This window comes from Thalassophryne amazonica, chromosome 21, assembly GCF_902500255.1.
Source record: "Thalassophryne amazonica chromosome 21, fThaAma1.1, whole genome shotgun sequence".
NCBI lineage: Eukaryota > Metazoa > Chordata > Actinopteri > Batrachoidiformes > Batrachoididae > Thalassophryne > Thalassophryne amazonica.
The window spans coordinates 9,796,976-9,816,414 of record NC_047123.1 but is presented as its reverse complement, the minus strand read 5'-3'; the positions used below and the strand labels follow the sequence as shown (position 1 = coordinate 9,816,414).

Sequence of the window (19,439 nt, the reverse complement as noted above, 5' to 3'; positions counted from 1 at the left end):
AATGGTGACAAAGGTCAAATTCAGTTTGTACGGGGTCAAAAGTTAAAGTTGCTGTAATTTTGGTAAAAATGACCTACATACGTCACATGCCATAGACGCATCACATGTCAACAAATGTTGATATTGTTTGACCTTTACCTTGGAGACCAAGCATTCATCACAGTCAAAACTATTCAATTTATTCATCCTATTAGCTCAACCAATAATGCACCACTTTTTACCAAAATTGGAGCAAATTTAAATTGGTGCATACTTCTTGTGACAGTCTACACCTTATTTAAATTTTATCCTTTAAAATTAATTTGTTGCAAAAAATAAAAACTTGAATTGTTACATTATGTAGTTGTCACCAATATTGTTGTCTTCGTTGTCTTCATAATTTTTTCCAGTTTGATATAACAGCATGTGATAGGAGTCTAGAGCAAAACAATTTGAGCTTTGTGTTTTTATTCTTGATGTTTACAGCAGAGCAAACTGCAGTGAGGATAGCTGGCATAGAATTTTGTGTTGAAAAGTTTGAAAAAGTAAAATAAAAAAAAATCTCAAAGTGCTTTCAAAACTAAATGTGGTTTATTGTCAGATACACAATAGATTTTTTCTTTTTTCCTCCTTAATAGTTGCAAAGTGACCCTTTTGATCAATATGACAAAACAAAAAGTTCTGTTGGCGTCCACACGGACACCAGTTGTACAGATGAGTAAATTTCATGACGTGTGTTGATGAAGGTTAAAAACCTTGCACAAAAATGATCATGCACTGTTCTGCCTTTGTGTGGACACACAGCTTTAGTTGTGAATCAGGACAAAGTTTTTATGCCTGTGATCCCAGATACAAAAAATTCAATTAAAAAAAATCAGATTCAGGTCACTTTAGCTGTGAATGTGGGTGAATATATAAAAATACACAGAATCTGAAGATGTGTAGTGTCACACACACACACCGTGATAGTGACCGTGTCCCGTGGTTATTATTGTAGTGCCCCTGGGCTAATGGTTTACAGCTAGCCACATCGCTTGCTCGCGCTCTCTCTCTCTCTCTCTCTCTCTCTCTCTCTCTCTCTCTCTCTCTCTCTCTCTCTTTCTCTCTCCACACACACACTGATAAACAGATGTGTTTGTGTGTATCCACTGTACACACACAAGCAGGCGATGAATGTCACCCTCTCTCATGGGATGCAGGCGGTTTTCCTGACACTGGGAATCTTTCCATAGTGCTCCAGGGGAAAATTCAGGAGGGAAGGGGTGAGAGAGAGAGAGAGAAATAATATTGGGAATATTTGAGTGCTCACATTTTCATAAAATCAGTATTATTCTTTTTCAGTTTTTTGTTTTTCTTTTAGATGTTATGTTTGATGTTATGTATTGCACGGCACTTAGCAACACCTCCTACATGAAGAACATCACTTGCACTGAGACCATGAGCTATGACACTTTGGTCACGTGACACATTTCTTTGTGCATCCACCAGCACGTAGGCGATTCAGTGTTGAGGACCCCAGCAGCTGGAGAAGGCCAAGGACACGCCCATCTTCCATCTGGCTGGAGACATACCCGTGTGACATTCTTTCGCCTCTCGGAATTGGCTGTGAGTCAGAGATCATCTTTAGGAGAGATGTATTTTACAGATGAGAATTTGTAGTTTCAGGAAACTGTTGAATGACGTCTCTGTGACGTTCCATCACACTGATCTATTAATATAAATACGGCAAAAAAGTACTTTTTCTCAAAATATTGTAACATTTTGTCAAAAATATCACTATGTGACAAATTGCGTGACGCAAACCCTAACAATCAATACCATGAACCTAACCCAAACATAGATGAATATATGCACTCTAAAAAATGAACCGCTGTCTCAATGAGAAAAAGTGGTGTAACAACTTGCATAGGTTTTTTTATGTTATTTCAACACAAGTAAAGTTATTTCAACTAGAGAAGTCTTGTAGCATTAACTCAGCTGAAAGTTGAAATAACTTTTTTTTAGAAAAACTATGCAAATCGTTAGATCAGTTTTTCTCATTGAGACAGCAGTTCCTTTTTTAGAGTGTGTGATGAGTGCGAATGTGTAGACAAAACAGTTTTGAGTAAGATATTTGTACTTTTACACAAGTGTGGTTCTCAGGTACATCAACCAATACTGGTCATCCAATCACAGGGTTCCTCAGTGCTGGATCCTATTTACACTGAAAAAACAAAATAGTTGAACCAACTTAATTGAATTGTGTCAGTTGGTAACAGCTGAATGAATTACGTTTTTTGAAATTAAATTAATAAGTTAGATTAACGTGTTATTCTAATTTACTAACTTAATGTCAAAGACACGTTGATCTAACTTATTAGCTTAATTTCAAAGATCTTAATTCATTCAGGTGTTACTAATTGACACAGTTCAATTAAGTTGGTTCTTTTTTCAGTGTAGGAAAAGAAATATGTACTTTACATTGTTTTAATTTCAGTTTCAATTTATTTTCATTTATATAGCGCCAAATCACAACAGAGTTGCCTCAAGGCCCTTCACACAAGTAAAGTCTAACCTTATTAACCCCCAGAGCAGTAGTGGTAATCAATCAATCAATCAATCAATTTTTTTATATAGCGCCAAATCACAACAAACAGTTGCCCCAAGGCGCTTTATATTGTAAGGCAAGGCCATACAATAATTATGTAAAACCCCAACGGTCAAAACGACCCCCTGTGAGCAAGCACTTGGCTACAGTGGGAAGGAAAAACTCCCTTTTAACAGGAAGAAACCTCCAGCAGAACCAGGCTCAGGGAGGGGCAGTCTTCTGCTGGGACTGGTTGGGGCTGAGGGAGAGAACCAGGAAAAAGACATGCTGTCGAGGGGAGCAGAGATCGATCACTAATGATTAAATGCAGAGTGGTGCATACAGAGCAAAAAGAGAAAGAAACAGTGCATCATGGGAACCCCCCAGCAGTCTACGTCTATAGCAGCATAACTAAGGGATGGTTCAGGGTCACCTGATCCAGCCCTAACTATAAGCTTTAGCAAAAAGGAAAGTTTTAAGCCTAATCTTAAAAGTAGAGAGGGTGTCTGTCTCCCTGATCTGAATTGGGAGCTGGTTCCACAGGAGAGGAGCCTGAAAGCTGAAGGCTCTGCCTCCCATTCTACTCTTACAAACCCTAGGAACTACAAGTAAGCCTGCAGTCTTAGATCGAAGCGCTCTATTGGGGTGATATGGTAAGGAAAAACTCTGAGGAAGAAACCTCAAGCAGACCAGACTCAAAGGAGTGACCCTCTGCTTGGGCCATACTACAGACACAAATTACAGAAAAAGTCACAAAACAAACTTACAGGAAATGCTGTTGGTGCACAGGACAGATAGATAGATAGACAGATAGATAGATACTTTATTGATCCCAGAGGGAAATTTAAGGCATCCAGCAGCTTACACATTAGACAAGACACACACATTGCACCAGACACACAAAAATAGGGTTAAGTAAATAAAAGAGAAATAGACTAATCAATAAAAGCTACTAACTAAAAATAAAAATAAAATTTGTGTGCAAGTACAGCATCCAGTCTCAGAGAATATGACGGAGGAGTAAATGTAGTAGTGCAGTAGTGAGGAGGTAGCACAGATGTAAACAGTACACAATGTGAACAGTGTAGGTTGTGCAAAGAAGTAAGCAGTGTAAACAGTGTTGGTAGTGCAAAAGAAAGCAATAAAAGGTCAAACAGATGTGTCACAGGATTATTTCTTACTGAGATGGGAAGAGTTGAACAGTCTGATGGCCTGAGGGACAAAAGACTTCCTGAATCTGTCCGTGTGGCAGGACTGGGACAGCAGTCTGCCACTGAATGAGCTCCTCTGCCTGATGATGGCGCTGTGCAGAGGGTACTCAACATTGTCCATAATGGCCAGCAGTTTACTGAGGGTCCTTCTCTCTGCCACTGATGTTAGTGTCTTCAGCTCTGTTCCCAGCACTAAACCAGCTTTCCTCACCAGCCTGTCCAGTCGCCCAGCGTCCCTCCTCTTCATGCTGCTCCCCCAGCAGACCACCACAGAGAAGAGGACACTGGCTACCACAGACTGGTAGAACATTCGCAGGAGTTTATGGCAGATCCTGAAGGACCCTAACCTCCTAAGGAAGTACAGTCTGCTCTGTCCCTTCCTGTAGAGGGTGTCAGTATTGGCTGACCAATCCAACCTATCGTCCATAAGTGTCCCCAGACATTTGTAAGTCTGGACCACCTCCACATCGACCCCCTCAATGGAGACTGGCTGCAGAGTGGGCCCAGACCTTAAGAAGTCCACTACCATCTCCTTTGTTTTGGCAATGTTCAGCTGCAGGTGGTTTGATTTGCACCACTCCACAAAGTCCTGTATCAGGTCCCTGTACTCTTTCCTGTCCCTCTCCCACACATCCCACAATAGCAGTGTCGTCCGAAAACTTCTGCATGTGGCACGACTCCGAGTTGTAATTGAAGTCTGATGTGTACAGAGTGAACAGAACTGGAGAGAGCACGGTTCCTTGTGGTGCTCCAGTGCTGCTGATCACTGTGTCCGAGGTACAGTTACTGAGTCTGACGTATTGTGATCTTCCAGTTAGATAATCAGTGATCCAGGTGACCAGATGAGTGTCCACCTCCATCTCCATGAGCTTGTCTCTCAGTAGCAGGGGCTGGATGGTGTTGAAGGCACTGGAGAAGTCAAAAAACATGACCCTCACAGCGCTGTTACCCCTGTCCAGATGAGAGTGGGCCCTGTGAAGGAGGTAGAGGATGGCGTCCTCCACTCCCACCTTCTCCCTGTATGCAAACTGCAGTGGGTCCTCAGCATGTCTGACCTGAGGTCTGAGGACGCTCAGCAGCAGTTGCTCCATGGTCTTCATCACGTGGGATGTCAAAGCGACTGGCCTGTAGTCATTCAGCTCCTTCGGGTGTGCCTTCTTAGGAACTGGAATGACACAGGATGTCTTCCACGTGACTGGGGCCTTTTCGAGACGCAGGCTCAGGTTGAAAACATGCTGGAGGGGCTCCCCCAGTTGGTTGGCGCAGGCCTTAAGCATTCTGGGACACATTTTATCCGGGCCTGCTGCCTTCCTGGGGTGGAGTCAGACAGGAGGGTCTCCGGCACAAATACCACGCCAATCTCTGGATGGAGCTGCACCTTAAACAGAGAGAAAAAACAGGATCAAGCATCAGAAAGACAAGAAATACAGTATAATTTGTCAGCATTAAACAACAAGAAAAACAGGAAATATGAAGGTGATCGCCGGCCACTAACCCTAAGCTTCACTAAAAGACCCAGAATTTAGGTAAAGTTGAGGCCGTGGCCAGCTGCATTTCCTAATAAAATGAATTAAAATGATGCAAGGCAATCTTCTAAGGATATTATGTAGATCAGGGGTGGCCAAGTTCGGTCCTTGAGAGCTACCTTCCTGACACTCTTAATTGTCTCCCTGCTCCAACACACCTGAATCCAATGAAAGACTCGTTAGCAGACTTTTAATGAGCCTTTCATTGGATTCAGGTGTGTTGGAGCAGGGACACAGCTAAGAGCGTCAGGAAGGTAGCTCTCGAGGACTGAACTTGGCCACCCCTGATGTAGATGATATTACCAGCAGTTATCGGCATTTATAGCTGAGTATCACGAGCATAGCTGTGAAAGGTAATCCCAGAGCGCCGCAGTATGTGCCCAAGGGGTGCTATATAAAAGAAGAAAAGCAAGGGGCCTAAGACGGACCCCTGTAGGACCCCAAGTTTCATGTCTCTAAGGTTAGAGGTAGTGTTACTGTACAAAACACAGTGAGAACGACTGGTCAAGTATGACGTCAACCATGCAAGTGCACTCCCAGTAATCCCAAAATGATTTTCCAGCCTATCAAGTAGAATATGATGATCCACTGTATCAAATGCAGCACTGAGATCTAACAGCAACAGAACCGTAGTGGTGTCCGAATCCATTGTAAGCAGAAGATCATTCACTACTTTAGTGAAAGCTGTTTCTGTGGAATGATGTTTTCTAAAAGCAGACTGCAGTGGCTCAAAGAGATTATTCTCAGTAAAATAGTCCATGAGCTGCCGTGACACCACTTTTTCCAGAATTTTAGAGCAAAATGATAGATTTGATATCGGCCGATAGTTTTTTAATACACTAAGGTCAAGATTAAGTAATGGTTTAGTCACTGCAGATTTGAAACATTTAGGAACAGATCCAGAAGTTAAAGAAAGATTAATCATTTCCAGCACAGTCAGCCCAAGAGTGGACCACAGGTCCTTAAACAGTTTTGTTGGTATAGGATCAAATAAACAGGTTCTGCTCTTTGTTGACATTACGAGTTTCATCAGCACGCCTAGAGAGATACTATCAAATTCTGTAAATCTGGGTAAATACCTCAGTAATGGTGCCCACCTCAGTAGTAGGGTGTAGCGGCTGGGTTAAGGCATGCTGGGATATGTTTAACCTAATGTCTTCTATTTTCTTCTCAAAGTAATCCAGGAAATCTTGTGCTGTAAAAGGAGAGCGAACTACAGGTGGTTGTCCATGAATAAGTGTTGCCACTGTGTCGAACAAGAACTTTGAGTTATGCTTGTTTTTGTTGATCAAATCAGAGTAATAGTTCCGCTTTGTAGCCAGTAGTGCATGTTTATAGTCTAAGATAGCATCACGTCACGCAAGGTGGAATACTTCTAATTTTGAACTACGCCATTTCTGTTCTAGACGTCTTGCCTTATGCTTGAGGTTGCGCAGGTAATCATTGAACCAAGGTGACTGTGTTTTTAACAAAGGTGCCAACCAACCAAATTTCATTTATATAGCGCCAAATCACAACAAACAGTTGCCCTAAGGCGCTTCATATTGCAAGGCAAAGCCATACAATAATTACAGAAAAACCCCAACTGTCAAAATGACCCCCTGTGAGCAAGCACTTGGTGACAGTGGGAAGGAAAAACTCCCTTTTAACAGGAAGAAACCTCCAGCAGAACCAGGCTCAGGGAGGGGCAGTCTTCTGCTGGGACTGGTTGGGGCTGAGAGAACCAGGAAAAAGGTGGTGCAATCATGTCGAGTGTAGTACTGAGTACTGAGTTTAAACTATCCACAAGACTGTCTACTGATTGGGTAGTTGCCAAATGTGAAGCTAAGACATTATGCCTTTACATTTATTGAAACAACAAAAAACTAAACCCATTTGTTTTTCAAAGATGATTGACATGATTTAAAGATTTTGCCTGAAAAGATTCAATGGACTTTTTCATTTAAGTTTGAAATGAATGATGAAAATGATCACTTCCTCCTCCAACATAACCTCCTTAATAACTGATAAGGAGGTTATATCGTACAAAATCCATTGTTACTGTAGATTGATACACTGTTTGAGGATTCATGTTAAACATCATCATCACAGTCCCATAATTCTGCAGCTGTGCTGACAGAATTTCTCTCGCTTTTAGCAGAGCTTTGGACGTATATCACAGAATAGCTCCAAAAAACGGGGGTACTCCAACCAATGGAGTTGGTTAAATCATGGAGAGATCCAGGATGATGATTTAATTAAATAAAGATGGAGGACACCCGATTTGTGGATTTTTTTTTTGTTTTGGGGTAACTGACACTGACCACAAAAAAGTCTAATATTTTTAAATAATCGTACATTTAATTTCCAATTATGTAAATGTCACATGTTCTATTATTGAAGAATGTTTTTATTTTTCTTGTTATTATTGTAGGTCATGTAATTATTGATCCTATTACAGTTTTTTTCAGTTGCTAACAAGCGTGTGTCCAGCCATTTGACACAATTTCAAAACTCTTCACACAATTAGCAAAATATCATGCTTTTGTGGTCATAACATTCACACATTTCATGACATTTTCACACAATCTGCAGTCAGTAAACACATTTCCACAATGCTTACATTTTCATAACAGACAAGATATGCCCCTTAACAAAATGTATTTCTTACGATTGTTAACACACAACATCCCACAATAGCAAAAACAGTGTGCCAAACCATAGATACAGCATAAAAGCACCTCCTTCAGCAATGGTATCAGTTCAAAATCAATATATCTTAGCTGTTGAATAATTGACAGCTCACTTCTATTGGGTAAATGGGACCAACCACAGCTGATCATAGTATGGCTTAAATTTAGACACTTACAAAAGGTTTCCTTTGTGAATTGATGTTTTGGAAGGAGAAAGAGAATGTCTGGACGAGGAAGGCAGAGAGTGAGGGGCCCAGGAAGAGAGGTAGGTGCAGGAATAGGGGTAGGTGCAGGAAGAGGGGCAGAAGCAATGAGAGGGGCTTTTGCAAGAAGAGGTGCAGGCCCAGTAAGAGTTGCAGGCCCAGGAAGAAGAGCAGGCCAGAGGAGAGGGCATGGTAGAGGGTTACGGATGCGTGGTGGAGGCATTCAAAGACCTGCAAGAACAGAGGTGACTGATGAAATCCGTGCCACTGTAATTGATCACGTGCTAAACCATGGTCTGTCACTGAGAGAGGCAGGTGAAAGGGTGCAGCCCAATTTGCCACGATCAACAGTCGCCAGCATTGTTCGCATATTTTAACAAACCAACGGGTAAGTATTTAATTTTACATGGATTGTTTCTATTCTCACTGGTAAATAATGTCATATAGTAATTTGGTGTTTTGTATTATCACCAATCGGACCGGGAGTGACTTGTTTAGCCGCATGTTCTCCTTGAATTGCTGGCTGTCTGAGTGGTGTCCAAAAAATGAGATGGGCTTCATAGATAATTGGCAAAGCTTCTGGGGAAAACCTGGTCTTGTTAGGAGAGACGGCATCCATCCCACTTTGGATGGAGCAGCTCTCATTTCTAGAAATCTGGCCAATTTTCTTAAATCCTCCAAACCGTGACTATCCAGGGTTGGGACCAGGAAGCAGAGTTGTAGTCTTACACACCTCTCTGCAGCTTCTCTCCCCCTGCCATCCCCTCATTACCCCATCCCCGTAGAGACGGTGCCTGCTCCCAGATTACCAATAAACAGCAAAAATCTATTTAAGCATAAAAATTCAAAAAGAAAAAATAATATAGCACCTTCAACTGCACCACAGACTAAAACAGTTAAATGTGGTCTATTAAACATTAGGTCTCTCTCTTCTAAGTCCCTGTTGGTAAATGATATAATAATTGATCAACATATTGATTTATTCTGCCTTACAGAAACCTGGTTACAGCAGGATGAATATGTTAGTTTAAATGAGTCAACACCCCCGAGTCACACTAACTGTCAGAATGCTCGTAGCACGGGCCGGGGCGGAGGATTAGCAGCAATCTTCCATTCCAGCTTATTAATTAATCAAAAACCCAGACAGAGCTTTAATTCATTTGAAAGCTTGTCTCTTAGTCTTGTCCATCCAAATTGGAAGTCCCAAAAACCAGTTTTATTTGTTGTTATCTATCGTCCACCTGGTCATTACTGTGAGTTTCTCTGTGAATTTTCAGACCTTTTGTCTGACTTAGTGCTTAGCTCAGATAAGATAATTATAGTGGGCGATTTTAACATCCACACAGATGCTGAGAATGACAGCCTCAACACTGCATTTAATCTATTATTAGACTCTATTGGCTTTGCTCAAAAAGTAAATGAGTCCACCCACCACTTTAATCATATCTTAGATCTTGTTCTGACTTATGGTATGGAAATAGAAGACTTAACAGTATTCCCTGAAAACTCCCTTCTGTCTGATCATTTCTTAATAACATTTACATTTACTCTGACGGACTACCCAGCAGTGGGGAATAAGTTTCATTACACTAGAAGTCTTTCAGAAAGCGCTGTAACTAGGTTTAAGGATATGATTCCTTCTTTATGTTCTCTAATGCCATATACCAACACAGTGCAGAGTAGCTACCTAAACTCTGTAAGGGAGATAGAGTATCTCGTCAGTAGTTTTACATCCTCATTGAAGACAACTTTGGATGCTGTAGCTCCTCTGAAAAAGAGAGCTTTAAATCAGAAGTGTCTGACTCCGTGGTATAACTCACAAACTCGTAGCTTAAAGCAGATAACCCGTAAGTTGGAGAGGAAATGGCGTCTCACTAATTTAGAAGATCTTCACTTAGCCTGGAAAAAGAGTCTGTTGCTCTATAAAAAAGCCCTCCGTAAAGCTAGGACATCTTTCTACTCATCACTAATTGAAGAAAATAAGAACAACCCCAGGTTTCTTTTCAGCACTGTAGCCAGGCTGACAAAGAGTCAGAGCTCTATTGAGCTGAGTATTCCATTAACTTTAACTAGTAATGACTTCATGACTTTCTTTGCTAACAAAATTTTAACTATTAGAGAAAAAATTACTCATAACCATCCCAAAGACGTATCGTTATCTTTGGCTGCTTTCAGTGATGCCGGTATTTGGTTAGACTCTTTCTCTCCGATTGTTCTGTCTGAGTTATTTTCATTAGTTACTTCATCCAAACCATCAACATGTTTATTAGACCCCATTCCTACCAGGCTGCTCAAGGAAGCCCTACCATTATTTAATGCTTCGATCTTAAATATGATCAATCTATCTTTATTAGTTGGCTATGTACCACAGGCTTTTAAGGTGGCAGTAATTAAACCATTAAAATTGATTGATTTATATGCTCTCTCCTTCTAGTCCCCGTCAGTACTCTAGCTGCAGCATTTTGAATTAACTGAAGGCTTTTTAGGGAACTTTTAGGACAACCTGATAATAATGAATTACAATAGTCCAGCCTAGAGGAAATAAATGCATGAATTAGTTTTTCAGCATCACTCTGAGACAAGACCTTTCTGATTTTAGAGATATTGCGTAAATGCAAAAAAGCAGTCCTACATATTTGTTTAATATGCGCTTTGAATGACATATCCTGATCAAAAATGGCTCCAAGATTTCTCACAGTATTACTAGAGGTCAGGGTAATGCCATCCAGAGTAAGGATCTGGTTAGACACCATGTTTCTAAGATTTGTGGGGCCAAGTACAATAACTTCAGTTTTATCTGAGTTTAAAAGCAGGAAATTAGAGGTCATCCATGTCTTTATGTCTGTAAGACAATCCTGCAGTTTAGCTAATTGGTGTGTGTCCTCTGGCTTCATGGATAGATAAAGCTGGGTATCATCTGCGTAACAATGAAAATTTAAGCAATACCGTCTAATAATACTGCCTAAGGGAAGCATGTATAAAGTGAATAAAATTGGTCCTAGCACAGAACCTTGTGGAACTCCATAATTAACTTTAGTCTGTGAAGAAGATTCCCCATTTACATGAACAAATTGTAATCTATTAGACAAATATGATTCAAACCACCGCAGCGCAGTGCCTTTAATACCTATGGCATGCTCTAATCTCTGTAATAAAATTTTATGGTCAACAGTATCAAAAGCAGCACTGAGGTCTAACAGAACAAGCACAGAGATGAGTCCACTGTCCTGAGGCCATAAGAAGATCATTTGGAACCTTCACTAATGCTGTTTCTGTACTATGATGAATTCTAAAACCTGACTGAAACTCTTCAAATAGACCATTCCTCTGCAGATGATCAGTTAGCTGTTTTACAACTACCCTTTCAAGAATTTTTGAGAGAAAAGGAAGGTTGGAGATTGGCCTATAATTAGCTAAGATAGCTGGGTCAAGTGATGGCTTTTAAGTAATGGTTTAATTACTGCCACCTTAAAAGCCTGTGGTACATAGCCAACTAACAAAGATAGATTGATCATATTTAAGATCGAAGCATTAAATAATGGTAGGGCTTCCTTGAGCAGCCTGGTAGGAATGGGGTCTAATAAACATGTTGATGGTTTGGATGAAGTAACTAATGAAAATAACTCAGACAGAACAATCGGAGAGAAAGAGTCTAACCAAATACCGGCATCACTGAAAGCAGCCAAGATAACGATACGTCTTTGGGGTGGTTATGAGTAATTTTTTCTCTAATAGTTAAAATTTTGTTAGCAAAGAAAGTCATGAAGTCATTACTAGTTAAAGTTAATGGAATACTCAGCTCAATAGAGCTCTGACTCTTTGTCAGCCTGGCTACAGTGCTGAAAAGAAACCTGGGGTTGTTCTTATTTTCTTCAATTAGTGATGAGTAGAAAGATGTCCTAGCTTTACGGAGGGCTTTTTTATAGAGCAACAGACTCTTTTTCCAGGCTAAGTGAAGATCTTCTAAATTAGTGAGACGCCATTTCCTCTCCAACTTACGGGTTATCTGCTTTAAGCTACGAGTTTGTGAGTTATACCACGGAGTCAGACACTTCTGATTTAAAGCTCTCTTTTTCAGAGGAGCTACAGCATCCAAAGTTGTCTTCAATGAGGATGTAAAACTATTGACGAGATACTCTATCTCCCTTACAGAGTTTAGGTAGCTACTCTGCACTGTGTTGGTATATGGCATTAGAGAACATAAAGAAGGAATCATATCCTTAAACCTAGTTACAGCGCTTTCTGAAAGACTTCTAGTGTAGTGAAACTTATTCCCCACTGCTGGGTAGTCCATCAGAGTAAATGTAAATGTTATTAAGAAATGATCAGACAGAAGGGAGTTTTCAGGGAATACTGTTAAGTCTTCTATTTCCATACCATAAGTCAGAACAAGATCTAAGATATGATTAAAGTGGTGGGTGGACTCATTTACTTTTTGAGCAAAGCCAATAGAGTCTAATAATAGATTAAATGCAGTGTTGAGGCTGTCATTCTCAGCATCTGTGTGGATGTTAAAATCGCCCACTATAATTATCTTATCTGAGCTAAGCACTAAGTCAGACAAAAGGTCTGAAAATTCACAGAGAAACTCACAGTAACGACCAGGTGGACGATAGATAATAACAAATAAAACTGGTTTTTGGGACTTCCAATTTGGATGGACAAGACTAAGAGACAAGCTTTCAAATGAATTAAAGCTCTGTCTGGGTTTTTGATTAATTAATAAGCTGGAATGGAAGATTGCTGCTAATCCTCCGCCCCGGCCCGTGCTACGAGCATTCTGACAGTTAGTGTGACTCGGGGGTGTTGACTCATTTAAACTAACATATTCATCCTGCTGTAACCAGGTTTCTGTTAGGCAGAATAAATCAATATGTTGATCAATTATTATATCATTTACCAACAGGGACTTAGAAGAGAGAGACCTAATGTTTAATAGACCACATTTAACTGTTTTAGTCTGTGGTGCAGTTGAAGGTGCTATATTATTTTTTCTTTTTGAATTTTTATGCTTAAATAGATTTTTGCTGGTTATTGGTGGTCTGGGAGCAAGCACCGTCTCTACGGGGATGGGGTAATGAGGGGATGGCAGGGGGAGAGAAGCTGCAGAGAGGTGTGTAAGACTACAACTCTGCTTCCTGGTCCCAACCCTGGATAGTCACGGTTTGGAAGATTTAAGAAAATTGGCCAGATTTCTAGAAATGAGAGCTGCTCCATCCAAAGTGGGATGGATGCCGTCTCTCCTAACAAGACCAGGTTTTCCCCAGAAGTTTTGCCAATTATCTATGAAGCCCACCTCATTTTTTGGACACCACTCAGACAGCCAGCAATTCAAGGAGAACATGCGGCTAAACATGTCACTCCCAGTCTGATTGGGGAGGGGCCCAGAGAAAACTACAGAGTCCGACATTGTTTTTGCAAAGTTACACACCGATTTAATGTTAATTTTAGTGACCTCCGATTGGCGTAACCGGGTGTCATTACTGCCGACGTGAATTACAATCCTACCAAATTTACGCTTAGCCTTAGCCAGCAGTTTCAAATTTCCTTCAATGTCGCCTGCTCTGGCCCCCGGAAGACAATTGACTATGGTTGCTGGTGTCGCTAACTTCACATTTCTCAAAACAGAGTCGCCAATAACCAGAGTTTGATCCTCGGCGGGTGTGTCGTCGAGCGGGGGAAAAACGGTTAGAGATGTGAACGGGTTGGCGGTGTACACGGGGCTTCTGTTTAGGGCTACGCTTCCTCCTCACAGTCACCCAGTCAGCCTGCTTTCCCGGCTGCTCGGGATCTGCCAGGGGGGAACTAACGGCGGCTAAGCTACCTTGGTCCGCACCGACTACAGGGGCCTGGCTAGCTGTAGAATTTTCCACGGTGCGGAGCCGAGTCTCCAATTCGCCCAGCCTGGCCTCCAAAGCTACGAATAAGCTACACTTATTACAAGTACCGTTACTGCTAAAGGAGGCCGAGGAATAACTAAACATTTCACACCCAGAGCAGAAAAGTGCGGGAGAGACAGGAGAAGCCGCCATGCTAAATCGGCTAAGAGCTAGTAGCTACGCTAACCTAGTGGATTCCTAAAAACACGCAAAGTGAATAATGTGTAAATAATTTAGAGGTGATTCAGCAGAAGGAGTGCTTTAGTTAAGGCACGTAAAGATTACACTGGGAAACAAATCGTAATCTAGATAACTAGATCAATCTAACTGCGCAGATTAAACAGCTAACAGATACAGCAAAACACCGCTGTGCTCCGGAACAGGAAGTGATACAATACCGCAGTGAGAGCCAACCACCAGTAGAGGCAAGCAAGGGCATATCTCACCCATATTGGCCTCTCTTCATTGGCTTCCTGTTAATTCTAGAATAGAATTTAAAATTCTTCTTCTTACTTATAAGGTTTTGAATAATCAGGTCCCATCTTATCTTAGGGACCTCGTAGTACCATATCACCCCAATAGAGCGCTTCGCTCTCAGACTGCAGGCTTACTTGTAGTTCCTAGGGTTTGTAAGAGTAGAATGGGAGGCAGAGCCTTCAGCTTTCAGGCTCCTCTCCTGTGGAACCAGCTCCCAATTCAGATCAGGGAGACAGACACCCTCTCTACTTTTAAGATTAGGCTTAAAACTTTCCTTTTTGCTAAAGCTTATAGTTAGGGCTGGATCAGGTGACCCTGAACCATCCCTTAGTTATGCTGCTATAGACGTAGACTGCTGGGGGGTTCCCATGATGCACTGTTTCTTTCTCTTTTTGCTCTGTATGCACCACTCTGCATTTAATCATTAGTGATCGATCTCTGCTCCTCTCCACAGCATGTCTTTTTCCTGGTTCTCTCCCTCAGCCCCAACCAGTCCCAGCAGAAGACTGCCCCTCCCTGAGCCTGGTTCTGCTGGAGGTTTCTTCCTGTTAAAAGGGAGTTTTTCCTTCCCACTGTAGCCAAGTGCTTGCTCACAGGGGGTCGTTTTGACCGTTGGGGTTTTACATAATTATTGTATGGCCTTGCCTTACAATATAAAGCGCCTTGGGGCAACTGTTTGTTGTGATTTGGCGCTATATAAAAAAATTGATTGATTGATTGATTGATCACCCTAAAGGGTGCAATGCCTTCCTCGCTTTGGGGGAAGAGGAAAGCTTCTAAACAATGAGCAAGAGCTGCCCATTGTGGCAATGGTTGTTGCCAACAACGAAATAAAGCTGCGAGAAATTCACGCCAGAATTGTTGATGACCAGGAACTCTTTCAAAATATCAACAGCATCAGCCTGACCACCATTACATGCATACTGGCAAAACACAGAGTGCGCATGAAGCAGCTCTACATTGTACCATTTGACAGGAACAGTGATAGAGTGAAGGAGCTGCGAAGGCAGTATGTGCAGGTACACAGTATATTCAATTCTATGTCTAGTTCTATTTGCTGAGCACTTTGTGAACAATACAGTACCACAGTAGATTACAATACAGTATATTATACAGTAATGATTTGATTTGCATGAACTTTGTTTCAGAGAGTAATGGAATTGGAGGCCAACCAGGTTCCTCATGATTTCATCTACGTTGATGAGGCCGGCTTCAATTTGGCAAAAACCCGGCTCCGTGAAAGAAATGTCATTGGACAAAGGGCTACATTTGATGTATCAGGGCAGAGGGGGGCCAACATCACTATGTGCGCAGCCATTGCACATACAGGTTTACTCCTGCACAGGTCTCAGGTGGGGCCTTACAACACAGAGCGCCTCCTCGCATTCCTGAATGACCTCCACCAGCGCCTGGTTCCACAAGAGGATGATGAGGGTGACAACATCAGGACCTTCGTGATCACTTGGGATAACGTGGCTTTCCATCACTCACAGGCGGTGACAGCCTGGCTCAGGGACCACCCAAGACTGTTATACCTCTTCCTTCCACCATATTCACCCTTCCTCAATCCAATCGAAGAATTCTTCTCGGCATGGAGGTGGAAGGTGTATGACCATCGGCCACACGATCAAATGACCCTCCTAGATGCCATGGAAACTGGCTGTAGGGACATTACAGTGGACGGTTGTCAAGGCTGGATCTGCCACTCAAAGTGGTTTTACCCCAGGTGCATTGCCTTGGAGGGCATAAGATGTGATATGGATGAAAACATGTGGCCAAACCCAGACAACCGTAGAGATTAGATGCACATTTTTGTTTTTTTGGTTGGTTTCCCCTCTTTATCTGGGTATTTTGCTGTATTTTGTTTATTGGGAAGCATTGCTCTTTTGTGTTTTTTTCATACTGTAAAACCTTTGTGTTCTGTCACAGTGTATACAGTATTTCAAATATACCTACAACAGTAAAATAAACCGTTTGTAAAACTCTTTGCTTTTTACTGAAATTCTTTTGAATGTGACTATTACATGTCAACATACAACCAAGATATTGGGGTAAACCAGTGGATTGCATGTTTTGCATGCAAATACATGTAAAACTGAAACATAAATGTCTATGTAGTTATTAAATGTGAAAAGTACTCAGTATTTTGAACCCTGGTGTACTTTGACTGACTTCATATACCTTGTGAAGTGAAAATAAGTGTTATTCTCTGACAGAAGTATTTCATTTTGAGGCATATATCCAGTGTTATGGTAACATTAGTATGTGCAGAGAAAGGTGTGTATGTGCTTTTGAGAAGAAAATTAACCATTTGGCCAATTGTGTTTCCTAGGTGTCACTCTGTGTTAAGAGTTTAGAAAAAGTATCCAATGTATGGGTAAGCGCTTGTTAGCAATTGAAAAAAACTGTAAATATATTGGATGTTCATTTAAAAATGTAATAGTTCAACTTTGGCTACTCCTTTGCAAGGACAAGTGAATAAAACAATTCAGCGACATAACACAAGCAAGTCCAGGCACATAGCACGAGGCAACAGGCACAGAGGAAATCCAGAGAAACAGGCTGAGGGTCAGAGCACAATGACAACAACACAGTAATCCAAAGAGGGAAAACTCAAGAACATGCTGTTGCTTGCAAACATCTTGGAATAAAATGTCTTGCGTTACTCAGATAGTTTCCTCACAATGCCTAAACCCAACAGGTCAGGTCAGGTGTGGGTGCATGGGTGGGTGCCGCATCTCACAGCAACCACCACACTACAGCTCTACCATGGGTTGTGGATGGCAACCACCCATGCAGACACCTGGTCCAACCCCACTTCTTGAAAGTAATATCTACTTGTGGCAGTCAGATGAAGTGCTGTTGTTCCCTCGTTCTTCTGTAGCCGCTTTGGTTGTCCACATTTCCAAACTGTCATAGCAGGGGTCGCCTCACAATACAAGTCCAAATCTTCCTAAGTAACCATTCGCTTGACGCAAAGTCTTTCCTGCAGACCCCAAGAATCCTCAGAACGAACCTGCTATCAAAGACATCCAGTCAGTGGATTGGATCACTGGTTGATGCCCAAGTCTCAAAACTGTAGCTTACTACAGTAAGACAGGAAGCACCAGGACCTGAAAGACTTGGACGGCATTAAGAAACACCTCTGTGACTGTCCAGTGATCTCGAGATGGTGTTATGTCTCTGGGTCCTCAAACCCAACCATTTGCACAAACTCTGACCTATGCCTAACTTTAATCCTGACCTTAAAGACGAGTCTAAACACTCAAACAGCCCTTTGAAGGCCTTTGGAAAAGTGTGGACCAGTAAAATTTTCTGACTCACTTGAGAGTCGGAAAACTCAAACAGGTCCCCACAAAGGTGTATAAATAAGTAGACAGCGGTGCACAGAAGGCAAAGACACATGTACTGAGAGATGCACAAAAACACACATGGGGAACGTCGATGCCCAAATTTGCACACAGACAAAAGCACGAGACACGTATGAGCACAGCGTTGTGCACCGCGCAGACACCCAGCCGTGCACGCGTACACTTCTACACACAGACGTTCTTTCTTTTTGTGTCTCTCAGTAGTTCCTCTCTGTTTCATCTGACAGCTTATTCCCAGTGTGGCTCTGCTCTGTATTCACCCCGGATCCCCACACAGTGCAGACACCCTGTGAACACACACTCCCAGGTGGGGGGGGGAAGGTGACCTCGGTCCACATACACACACGCACACAAAAACAAACACACATACAGAGTGACACAATCTCACCCTCAACTTGACAAAAACCAAATTCACTAAATTTGATACCCAATTTTTTTTTTTCTGCTTGCTACTTGAAAAAAAATGTAATGTTTTTATAATTTGCATATTCTTAAAGTGTCTGAAGTGACGACAAGCTGTCTCTGTCGTGTTCCTGAGATTTGTGGGTGACACACTTTCTGTTTTGCTCAGAAGTCTGAAGAGCTGAATTTGCATGTGAGTGACAGAAGTTAGCACAGAGGCGCTTAGTGCCGCGCACAACAAAAACATACATTATTTTTCAATTACATTGAAACCACATGATGTCTATTACACTCATACATAACTAATGTAAAATATTAATCATTATGCAATTTGGCGAAGGGACACTGCTCCTCACACAGAACTAGAACTCCGTCGATACATCGGTTGACTGATAATATTAAATCAAATCAATTTTATTTATATAGCGCCAAATCACAACAAACAGTTGCCCCAAGGTGCTCTACATTGTAAGGCAAAGCCATACAATAATTACTGAAAAACCCCAACGGTCAAAACGACCCCCTGTGAGCAAGCACTTGGCGACAGTGGGAAGGAAAAACTCCCTTTTAACAGGAAGAAACCTCCAGCAGAACCAGGCTCAGGGAGGGGCAGTCTTCTGCTGGGACTGGTTGGGGCTGAGGGAGAGAACCAAGAAAAAGACATGCTGTGGAGGGGAGCAGAGATCAATCACTAATGATTAAATGCAGAGTGGTGCATACAGAGCAAAAAGAGAAAGAAACACTCAGTGCATCATGGGAACCCCCCAGCAGTCTAAGTCTATAGCAGCATAACTAAGGGATGGTTCAGGGTCACCTGATCCAGCCCTAACTATAAGCTTTAGCAAAAAGGAAAGTTTTAAGCCTAATCTTAAAAGTAGAGAGGGTGTCTGTCTCCCTGATCCGAATTGGGAGCTGGTTCCACAGGAGAGGAGCCTGAAAGCTGAAGGCTCTGCCTCCCATTCTACTCTTACAAACCCTAGGAACTACAAGTAATCCTGCAGTCTGAGAGCGAAGCGCTCTATTGGGGTGATATGGTACTATGAGGTCCCTACGATAAGATGGGACCTGATTATTCAAAACCTTATAAGTAAGAAGAAGAATTTTAAATTCTATTCTAGAATTAACAGGAAGCCAATGAAGAGAGGCCAATATG

The 19,439-nt window shown here is 41.8% G+C and overlaps 1 long non-coding RNA gene across 2 annotated transcripts in view; it reads left to right on the top strand.

Moving 5' to 3' along the window:
• Positions 1-2,260: 2,260 nt before the first annotated feature.
• LOC117503110 overlaps positions 2,261-19,439 on the top strand; it is a 28,601-nt gene continuing 11,422 nt past the window's right edge. Inside the window, exons 1-3 of one of the 2 annotated variants that reach the window (XR_004558484.1) lie at positions 2,261-2,273; positions 4,196-4,201; positions 15,606-15,616. This is a non-coding gene — a long non-coding RNA (uncharacterized LOC117503110). Of the gene's footprint in view, positions 2,274-4,195; positions 4,202-7,581; positions 7,595-11,164; positions 11,171-15,605; positions 15,617-19,439 lie in introns of those variants that run through there. The other variant, XR_004558485.1, reaches the window with a different exon arrangement.